This window comes from Thalia democratica, unplaced genomic scaffold (genome assembly GCF_965202585.1).
Source record: "Thalia democratica unplaced genomic scaffold, ktThaDemo2.hap1.1 HAP1_SCAFFOLD_1856, whole genome shotgun sequence".
NCBI classification, from domain to species: Eukaryota; Metazoa; Chordata; class Thaliacea; order Salpida; family Salpidae; genus Thalia; species Thalia democratica.
Window position 1 is genome coordinate 338 of NW_028140657.1, and position 9,808 is coordinate 10,145.

Here is a 9,808-nt window from a genome sequence, read left to right on the forward strand (position 1 = left end):
ATTAAGCCTGCGTTCCATCTGAACGTCTGTAATACTTTAAATAACCGTTTCTTGTTATCTTATTTAAGAGCAGCTAAACCAACCTAACAACATCGTAATTGATGACGGTTACAACTTTTTATTTGTTTGGGTAAGGTGGGTTAAGGATAAGGTACAGATTAAAATTAAATCAATTTCAAAATTTTGCTGACTAAGCATTTGCAGGTTTTTCAAGCTACCAAAAACATCATAAATTTCTTATATGGTTGTTTGTAAGTGGTCAATCAGTTTTGAAATTTTTTTCTTAATTTTCTATTTAAAATTTGGGGAAGAGCGCGAACGCATCTTCCCAATGTGAAAAATTGTGCGGTCGAGCTGTTCACATTTGGAACAATCGCAAAGGTCAGTTTCATCGATGTGCAATGATGATATCTCGCCCTGGGTCAACAGCCTGCCTGATCGCTGCCAAGACCCCCGATTAATTGGTTTAGTAAAAGTGTTGAACTGTCTGATACCAATCTAAACACTGCAGTATACTGTTTCTGTGTGCGCTATTGTGACGTTATAATAAGAGAAAGTTTAAAAAAACGAAAGAAAACTAAAGTTTTATACAATACATTAATATAACTTTAAAGGTCATTATCATACAAGTCAGCAATAGAAATCGACTAGTTGTTACTGTTTTTCTAACCGTGTTCTATTCTGTTTGCCTTAATTGAATCAAAAATTTCAGGCTTAGTGTTCTCCTAAAATAATTAGGAGAAAATGTCAAAACGAAATGGTTTCTAGCATTTCTAGTCACTATCTTCGCTTTATTTGTAATTTCTTTCATGAATAGTAGACAATAAACTTTTATTTGTAAACCTTTTGTGATTTAATATTTAAAACAGGAGTTTTATAAGCTTTCTAAATTAGTTTGACTGCTACGTTTTGGATTTTAAACTTTGTTCATGTTTATTAACATTATTCCGTAATTTAAAATATATTTGATAAGTAGGTGGTAACAACACTAACTATTATGTTTTGTCGTATTTTTAAACCTCGCGAAATTATATTTATAAGTTTGTGAAAAATAAAAACATTTTAAATTGTACAAATGCATTTAAATTTTTCAACTCATTTTCAACAGATTTTGCTTAAACAAAAGGTTAAACCATGATAAAAATAAAACAAATATTTTTTGTAGCAATCTGTAAATTAATACTAATCTTTAATTTTCGAGATTTGACTCAAACATTATTAGTAAGTATTTTAATACCTTTTTTTTTTTGGTTCACAAATTCGCATTTATTGATTTCCTTATATATATTTTTGAAAGTTAGTTCTGGAAATTATTATAAATACACTATTTAAAATAGAGATCGCCATTATTTGGGGATCAATGACTAAATTTCTAAAAATACTAGTAAGAAATAGTTGCTTGTTTTTTAAAACAATACCAAAGTATATAGCGAAAGTTTTGAATTTTCATTTAAATTTATGTTAATATATTTATAAACACTTCCTAAGACCTATTTTATGCTCTTTATCATCCGAAGAATATCTATTGTTAGTTTAGTTAGGCGAAACGGTGTTGCCATATAATTTAACAAGTTTGTATAAATTAAGCTATCCATTATATAAAAACAAGTTTAGCATAGTACTTTATCTACATTATATACTTATTTGTTTAAGTACCTTTTTTATTTTTAAGTTGCTGTTTTACCTTTGATTAGCCGCATTCCATTTAAAATAGAAACATGCTCTTGGGCCGCGATTTTACTCTTTACGGGTCGCAGTTGCCGACCACTGATTTAAAATATAGGTCTTTAAATATTAAGAAAAAACTTAAATTGTAAACGATAATAAAAGTGATTTTATAATAAGCTAAAAAAAATTTACTTTTAGTATTTTATTTTAAGTTAACTAGTTCTAAATTACCTAGAACTATATAAAATGAGAACGAAGTTATAGTATGCATTAAAATTTAAGGAAAGAAGTGATGTGGCCTTAAAAGTAAATTAAGATTTTCATATTCATTATTGGCAACGGTGTGTTTAAAAAAAGTTCTTACTAGTTTAAAGTTTTAAAGTTTAGTTTTTTATTCTACGTACATGATTTTACTTTGTTATACCGATTTAAAAAAGTTCTTTAAATACAACAAAAATAAGTTCTCAAGGACAGTTTTATTACAAAGTAACCACTTACTTATCACTATTGCTTACAGTAATTTAACTTTTTAGTAAGTTTTTGTTTCTAGGATATAAAACAAAGCCCTATCACTAGTTTAACTTCTCAATGATACTAAAGAGGGGACTGCAGTTCTCTCTTTAGTATCATTGAGAAGTTAAACTAGTGATAAAGTTTTGAATTTTCACTTAAATTTCTGTTAATATATTTATAAACACTTCCTAAGACCTATTTTATGCTCTTTATCATCCGAAGAATATCTATTGTTAGTTTAGGCGAAACGGTATTACCATATAATTGAACACTGGGCGTACACAAGTTTCCCGTGGAAGAAATTGTACGACCGAGTTGTTCACATTTGGAACAATCGCAGAGGTCAGTTCCACCAATGTGCAATGATGAAATCTCGCCCTGAGTCAACAGCCTGCCTGATCGCTGTTAAGCCTCCCGTCAGGTAAGTTTAACTTTCCAGCAATCAGCTGCTACCCAACTAATAGACATGAAGTTCTAATTTGTTTTAGATGTATTGTGACATCATACTGTAAGATAATTCAGACGAAAAAGATTTTTAAAGTTTTTTTTATTTGTATAAGCTTTTAAATTTTACTGAGAATTAAAACCTAATTTAAATTTAAAATCTCAAAAAATTTCATGTACAATTATTATTATTAAACGTAATGTACCATATAAATACAAAACATGTTTTTAAGCATAAAAGTCCTTATGAAACAAAATATTCTTGGTGGCTACATGAGGTTATTGTTTTTAAAAACGAAGAAGTATCAGACCAGAAATTTCTGTTCTATGATTTAGACAAAATCAATTATTTTTATAATTACAGTTGGTCATATAACCTTAAGTTATAACTAGTTTATGAGATTTTTTAAAATTTAGTTTTAAATTATTATCTTTACTTTTAATAGTTTAATTTAAAAACTTTTTATAAAGTGTTTGTATATCGAAATTTAAATTTATTTTAAAAGCAGTTCAAAGTACTTTTACTTCAGAAGTTTATCTTTCAGAAAACAATAGAGTTGAAAACTACACGAACGTTCCTACAATATTGAGAGTTAGTACATTATAACTATCAAATAATTAGTAGAATTGTCGATAAATTACAAATCATATATACTTTGATAAGTCAATGTCTTCAAAAAATTTATTATATTAATTTTATAAAGTTAAAGTTAGTTTTTTTCTTTAATAGTGGTTAAGCCAATACAGATGAATTTTTTTGTTATTTTATTAAAGATAAAGCATTAAAACATTTAAAAAGATGGCTGCTATTATTAAACCCAAATAAGGATATGAAAGTAAGTATATTTTAGAAAAAATAACATTTGTACTTACATGAAAGTTAAAGTTTAAATTAAGGGTAGTCAAATTTTTTAACTGTTGAGTTAAACTTAACAGAAAAAGTTTTTACCAAGCCAGAAATTTAAAAGAAAAAATTTAGCGTGTGGCAAATGTTTGAAAAATTTACTATTTTTTCGAAAACCGTTTTAAAGAAAAAATTGCAATGACCATAATAATATAATTCATTATATAAAAGCTCAAGTTATTTCAAATTCAAAAAATGTTTTCTACATTAAAAATAATTAACGACACGTTTACTCTTTAAGTCTATTTTAGAGTGCAAAATACAAATTTACAAAAAAAGATTAGTTGCATTTTTTTTTGTCTTTAAAATAAACCTAATGCTAGAAAAAATTAAATATTTTGTAAAATACAACTTTTCTGAGTTTATTTTTTATAAGTTTATACATTTAAAAAGTAAAAGGGAATAGATGTTAAATAATAAAACTTTAAACTAACATATAAACTCTTCCACACTGTAACTATTATTATATTACTCTAATACTAAGTAATAGGTTTATGTACAGTAACTTCTCGCTTACTTACGCACATTGTGTCCACAGAAAAAGTGCGTAAAGATACGAGAGATCGTAAAGTTACGAGAGGTACCAAATATATTTACTATAATGGCTGTTTTTTGATATTGGTTCTAGTTAAAAGCAGACTGGGGACTTTCCCACATTTTAAAATTTATTTACTTTATTTATGAATATAAAAACAAAAGATAAAACTATGCATATATTAAAAAACAGGTTTTAAATTGATATAAAATAATAATACTTGTAGAAAAATTTTACTAATTTTGATAATAAGTAGATTTTATCTTTATTTATATGTAACTTATTTGGTACTTAACATTTATATTATATTCTACTTAGCAAGTTCAATTTATGATTAAGCATTTGTTTACAATTAAGATATGATGTGGTGTCTATATTAAAATTCATTATCTAAACTAAAAAAAAACATCAAATGAAAATTAGTTATTTGTTTACTAAAAAAAAACAATTGAGATTTGTGTTAAGTGTAAGCTCTATATTTATTTAGTATTACTGCTACTTTTTGCTAGGAAGTTTCATTAGATTTCTTTTTTAGATGTTTGTTCATATATAGGGCAAAAGTGATGTAGTGTTTATTTGTGTTTTAAATTCTCATTATTTCATTATTTAACACAGTCATATTTCTTTTAGAATTTTAGTCTAATCTTTTATCGTTAACAAAATTTCTGATATACTGAGGTGTAACTAAATGTTTACCAACTTGCCAATGAACATAAGTTTACAAAGTCTAAAGATATAGAGAGGTGAGTAAGCATTTAAAAACTAATTTTAAATTAAAAATATACAATAAACCTAATTTGCAATATTAAAAAAAAATTAAAATTTTTCTTTTTGAATTTTTTAGAATTCTAAAATGTGTAACTAAACGAGAGTGCGTAACGTCACGAGTGCGTAAAGATGCGAGAAGTTACTGTAAAGTCAACAAGCTTTAAAAAGCTCTTTCTTTTGGATTATATCACATTATGCCGTCAAAATATATCTGAAACAAACTAGAACTTCATGTATGCTGGTTGGAAAGCAGCTGATTACTAACTAAACTAACTTACCTGACGGGAGTCTTAACAGCGATCAGGCAGGCTGTTGACTCAGGGCGAGGTTTCATCATTGCACATTGGTGGAACTGACCTCTGCGATTGTTCCAAATGCGAACAACTCGGTCATGCAATTTTTCACATAGGGAACTTGCATTCGCGCTGACCCTCGTTTAGAAGTTAAGCTAGTGATAAAGTTAAAAAGTACATTTAAATTAAAAAGAATTAAATACAAAAGCGTACTAAAAAGTTCAATCTCTTGTAAGCAATAGTGTTAAGTAAGTGGTTACTTTGTAATAAAAATGTTGTTAAAACTTATTTTTGTTTTGCTTAGAATATTCCTATTTTATTTGTAAAGCAAAATAAAATAATGTAAGTAGAATAAAAACTAACTTTAAAATATTTATACTGGTAAGCACTGTTTAAAACACACTGTTTTATCTAATTAAAATTACAATCTACTATTGGTGACAATTTGATATTGATATTGTTTTATGAAAGACAAACTTCTATTGTAGAAGTATTTTTGAACAACTTTCAAAATAAATATAAATATGGAAATATAAACACTTTACATATAAGTTTTTAAATTTAACTATAAGTTAGCAAATAATATATGACTAAACTTTTTTTTAAACTCAAAAATTAGTTATAACAATAAGTTATATGACCAACTGTAATTATATAAATAATTGATTTTGTCTAAATTGAAGAACAGAAACTATCGGTCTGATACTTGTTCTTTTTTAAAAACAATAACCTCATACAGCCACTAAAATTATTTTGTTTCATCAAATCTTTTATGCTAAAAAATGTTTTGTAGTTTTATAATAAATTACTTTTTTAAAAATAAACGTGCATAGAATTTTCCTGAGCTTTTAAAATTTAAATTATTTTTAATACTAAATAAGATTTCAAAGTTTACACAAGTAAAGAAAAGCTTCAAAAGGCTTTTTCTTTTGAATTATCTTACAGTATGATGTCACAATACATCTAAAACAAATTAGAACCACATGTCTATTGTTTGAATAACCGCTAAGTGCTTAGAATTCAGTTGAAATTAACATACGGGAGTCTTAACAGCGATCAGGCAGGCTGTTGACTCAGGGCGAGGTTTCATCATTGCACATTGATGAAACTGACCTCTGCGATTGTTCCAAATGTGAACAACTCGGTCGTACATTTTTTTACACGGGGAACGTGCGTTCGCGCAGTCCCCTCTGTAACTTTTTGATGTGTATGTGTCTAATATCCATGAGAATAATTTTTGCACAGCCTGAATACATTTTAATACATCTATTAATTATCTATTTTTACTAAAACACTGTTACCCCTTACTCTTGGTCTGTAACTTGACGTTACTTCTTCTTTTATTTATTTTTTTCTTTAACTATTACCCTTGGTCTTTTTTTTTTCTTACCATGTTTTTTTTTTCTTTTTAACAATATTTCATTCTAATTGATCTTATTGTTTATTACTATCGTTTTCACCCCTAAATCTTACTCTTTTTTCAATTATTTTTTTGTTTTTATTTTACCCTATTTATCTAATCTTTTGGAAAAATGACTATTCAGACAAAAGTAACCCTTCATGCATACTTGACCCTTCGTGCAAAAGTTTCTTCGTGCACAATTGACTCTTCCTTAATATTGAAAAAAGATAATATACAATGTATATTAATAATGAACTATATTGATTACCTTTATTTTTTTAGTCTAAAACTTCATAACTAACTTTAGATTTTTAAAACACATAAACTCAATACAAACCTACGTAGCAAATGAAAGACAAAGAATTTTTCTTATAAAAATATTCTATTTTTCATGAAAATACTTAAAGTTAGTAATTAGTAAATGATCTGCAGTTAGTACTACTAACTTAGCAGTAATATTATAACTGTTATTAAGTTTAATAACAAAAATGATCTTTTGATATTCCATATATTCTTTATATTAATATAGAATGTTTATTGAACGACAAATAAAGCACTCAAAGCAATTGGTCTTACGACCTGGTTTACAAAAAAAAATCGGTAATCGAGTTTTACATCACTTGAATACATTAAACGTGTTGTCCAGGACTATTAATCTATTATTCCTTTCTATTAATCAGCTTAAATTAAGCTTGTATGATCATATACTATCGCGTTTTTCTTCACATTGGATTTTTAGTTTAGCCCGGTTATTCCAAGTTTTTTGCACATTCTTGATTGTATTTATTTATATTTTTAAATTACTGTTAGTTTTAAAAACAAAAATTTTGAAAATTTTGTATTGTTCTCTCGACGAAATGTGATTTTGATTATGCAATAGATATATTAATTGCGAGATTTAATTTTTATTGATGGCTAAAAAACAGGTTAGCTAAAAAAAACCTACAAATGCTGAGTCAGCATTCTTTTTATTTCATGTTTTTAAAAATATAAAAATAATAGTCAAACATTTTTATTTTCTTTAACTTTTAATTTGTTTGGATAAGGTGGGTTAATGATAAGGGTACAGAGAGAAAAAAATAAATTTCAATATTTTGCTGACTAAGCATTTGCAGGTTTTTTAAGCTATCAAAAATATCATAGTTTTCTTATATGATTTTCTTAAGTTTTTAATTAGTTAATAAACGTTTTATAACATTTTCAGTTTAATTTTAGGGGAGTGCGCGAACGCATCTTCCCCAGGTGAAAAATGACACGGCCGACTTACCCAATTTTGAGTAATCGCAGAGGTCAGTAATCATCAGTGTGCAATGATGAAACCTCTCCCTGGATCAACAGCCTGCCTGATCGCTGTTAAAACCCCCGTCAGGTTAGTTTAATAGAGAGTTGAACAATCTGATTCTAATCAAAACAGTGCAGCATACTGTTTTTGTTTGCGCTATTGTGACGTCACAATAAGTGAAGTTATTAAAAAAATGAGAGTATGAAAAGTTTTATACAATACATTAATGTAACTTAAAATATCATTATCATACTAGTAAGCAATAAAAATTAACAATTGTTGCTGCTTATTCAATCGAGTTTTATTCTGTTTGCTTTATTAATTTCATGCTAAGTGTTCTCCTAAAAAATTAGGAGCAAATGTAAAAACAAAATGGTTTCTGGCAACTCTAGTCACTAACTTCGCTTTATTATTATTTTATTTCATGCAAAGTTGACAATAAATTTTTATTTAAAATTATTTTGTGATTTAATATTTATAACAGAAGTTTTTTAAGCTTTTCTTAGTTAATTTGACTACTACGTTTTGAGGTTTTAAACTTTTTAGAAGGGCATAGTACAATTCTGTTTTATTTAGAGTTATATACTAAAAAATAGCTTTTGATTTTGTATAATACAGAAATTTTTAAAATTTTGTTTTTTATTTTATGTGTTGAATTATAAATAGTATATATTAAATGACTAAAATTAAAGTTAACTTATAAAATTTCTACAAAGAGATAATTAGGTCGAATCCAACAAGCTTTAAAATGCTCTCTCATTTGAACTCTCACAATATGACGTCACAATATATCTGAAACAAATTAGAACTTCATGTCTGTTGGCTGGGTAGCAGCAGATTTCTGGAAAATTAAACTTACCTGACGGGAGTTTTAACAGCGATCAGGCAGGCTGTTGACTCAGGGCGAGGTTTCATCATTGCACATTGGTGGAACTGACCTCTGCGATTGTTCCAAATGTGAACAATTCGGTCGTACAATTTCTCCCGCGGGGAACTTGCGTTCGCGCAGTCCCCTCCAACAAACAACTATGTGCCAAATAAGAGAAGGATCAGTTTTGCTTAAAAACATTTTTGTACGAGGATTCCCTTTTGCAAAAGCAGTTTAATTTTACACAAGATGTGAGTAAAGTTAATATTATTTATTAAGGATTAGGAGGAACAGTGAGAGTAAAAAAATCAATAATTTACAAGAACAAAAAAAAAACAAACAAGTGTAAAGGTAGAAAAAAAATTATTAGTTAAAAAACGAAAAAATAAGATAAAATAAATTACCGACTAAGGGTTAGAGCAGGGTTTCCCAAACTCATTTACTAAATCGCCCCCTTTTCAGTAACTTGAAAAAAAAATCGCCCCCCACGATTTTACAAAGTAGTTTTTCTTTTGAGTACAAACTTTCGAGCTAAAAAAGTTGTGTTCGAAATGTAATTTAGTCTTGTACTTCTTATGCACGCAATTTTGTGTTCAAAGTAGTTTACAGGGCTTAAGAAAATAATTTACAGTTTTTTTCTTAGAAGCCCAGTAAATTGTATTAAAATACTTAATTATTAAAAAGCCTTGAGTAATCTGTAATCAATCCTGTTTAAATATGATCTGTTCTGAAACTATTGAAACTTTTAGGTCAGTGGTGGACAACTTTTGTAGTCAGCAATTCATATTTACTAAAAAATATTTTCTACTTTCAACTCGTTAGAAAATGTAATTGCGGGCTGCATGATTTAGAAAAATTACAAATAAGAAAATTAAAAAACTCGAGCAAAATTGTAATAAAATGATTTAGTATTATTGTGATCTAGGAAATACTTTTGTGAACTGAAAACGAAATTAAAGCGTATATCAAAATATTAGATATCAAAAACTAAATTTTATTTATTTTGCACAAGTAGTTTTCAATTTACTTAGCGGGTCGAAATTCGACTGGATCTGCGACTGGATCTGAGCCGTCACTACTCACTACCCACCTGAAATCTTAACTTAAACCTGACATTTTAATAATATCTCA

At 27.4% G+C, this 9,808-nt stretch overlaps 6 non-coding genes across 6 annotated transcripts; 3 read left to right on the plus strand and 3 right to left on the minus strand.

Moving 5' to 3' along the window:
• Nucleotides 1–303: 303 nt before the first annotated feature.
• Nucleotides 304–468, minus strand: LOC145848934 (U1 spliceosomal RNA). Its single transcript, XR_014372231.1, has one exon. It is a non-coding gene; the product is annotated as a U1 spliceosomal RNA (small nuclear RNA).
• Nucleotides 469–2,445: 1,977 nt separating this feature from the next.
• LOC145848939 (U1 spliceosomal RNA) lies at nucleotides 2,446–2,610 on the minus strand. The gene has a single exon (XR_014372235.1). It is a non-coding gene; the product is annotated as a U1 spliceosomal RNA (small nuclear RNA).
• A 2,492-nt stretch (nucleotides 2,611–5,102) lies between these two features.
• Nucleotides 5,103–5,266, plus strand: LOC145848938 (U1 spliceosomal RNA). The gene has a single exon (XR_014372234.1). It is a non-coding gene; the product is annotated as a U1 spliceosomal RNA (small nuclear RNA).
• Nucleotides 5,267–6,151: 885 nt separating this feature from the next.
• On the plus strand, nucleotides 6,152–6,315 carry LOC145848937 (U1 spliceosomal RNA). The gene has a single exon (XR_014372233.1). It is a non-coding gene; the product is annotated as a U1 spliceosomal RNA (small nuclear RNA).
• Nucleotides 6,316–7,739: 1,424 nt separating this feature from the next.
• On the minus strand, nucleotides 7,740–7,904 carry LOC145848935 (U1 spliceosomal RNA). The gene has a single exon (XR_014372232.1). It is a non-coding gene; the product is annotated as a U1 spliceosomal RNA (small nuclear RNA).
• A 756-nt stretch (nucleotides 7,905–8,660) lies between these two features.
• Nucleotides 8,661–8,824, plus strand: LOC145848933 (U1 spliceosomal RNA). Its single transcript, XR_014372230.1, has one exon. It is a non-coding gene; the product is annotated as a U1 spliceosomal RNA (small nuclear RNA).
• The last annotated feature ends 984 nt before the right edge of the window (nucleotides 8,825–9,808 follow it).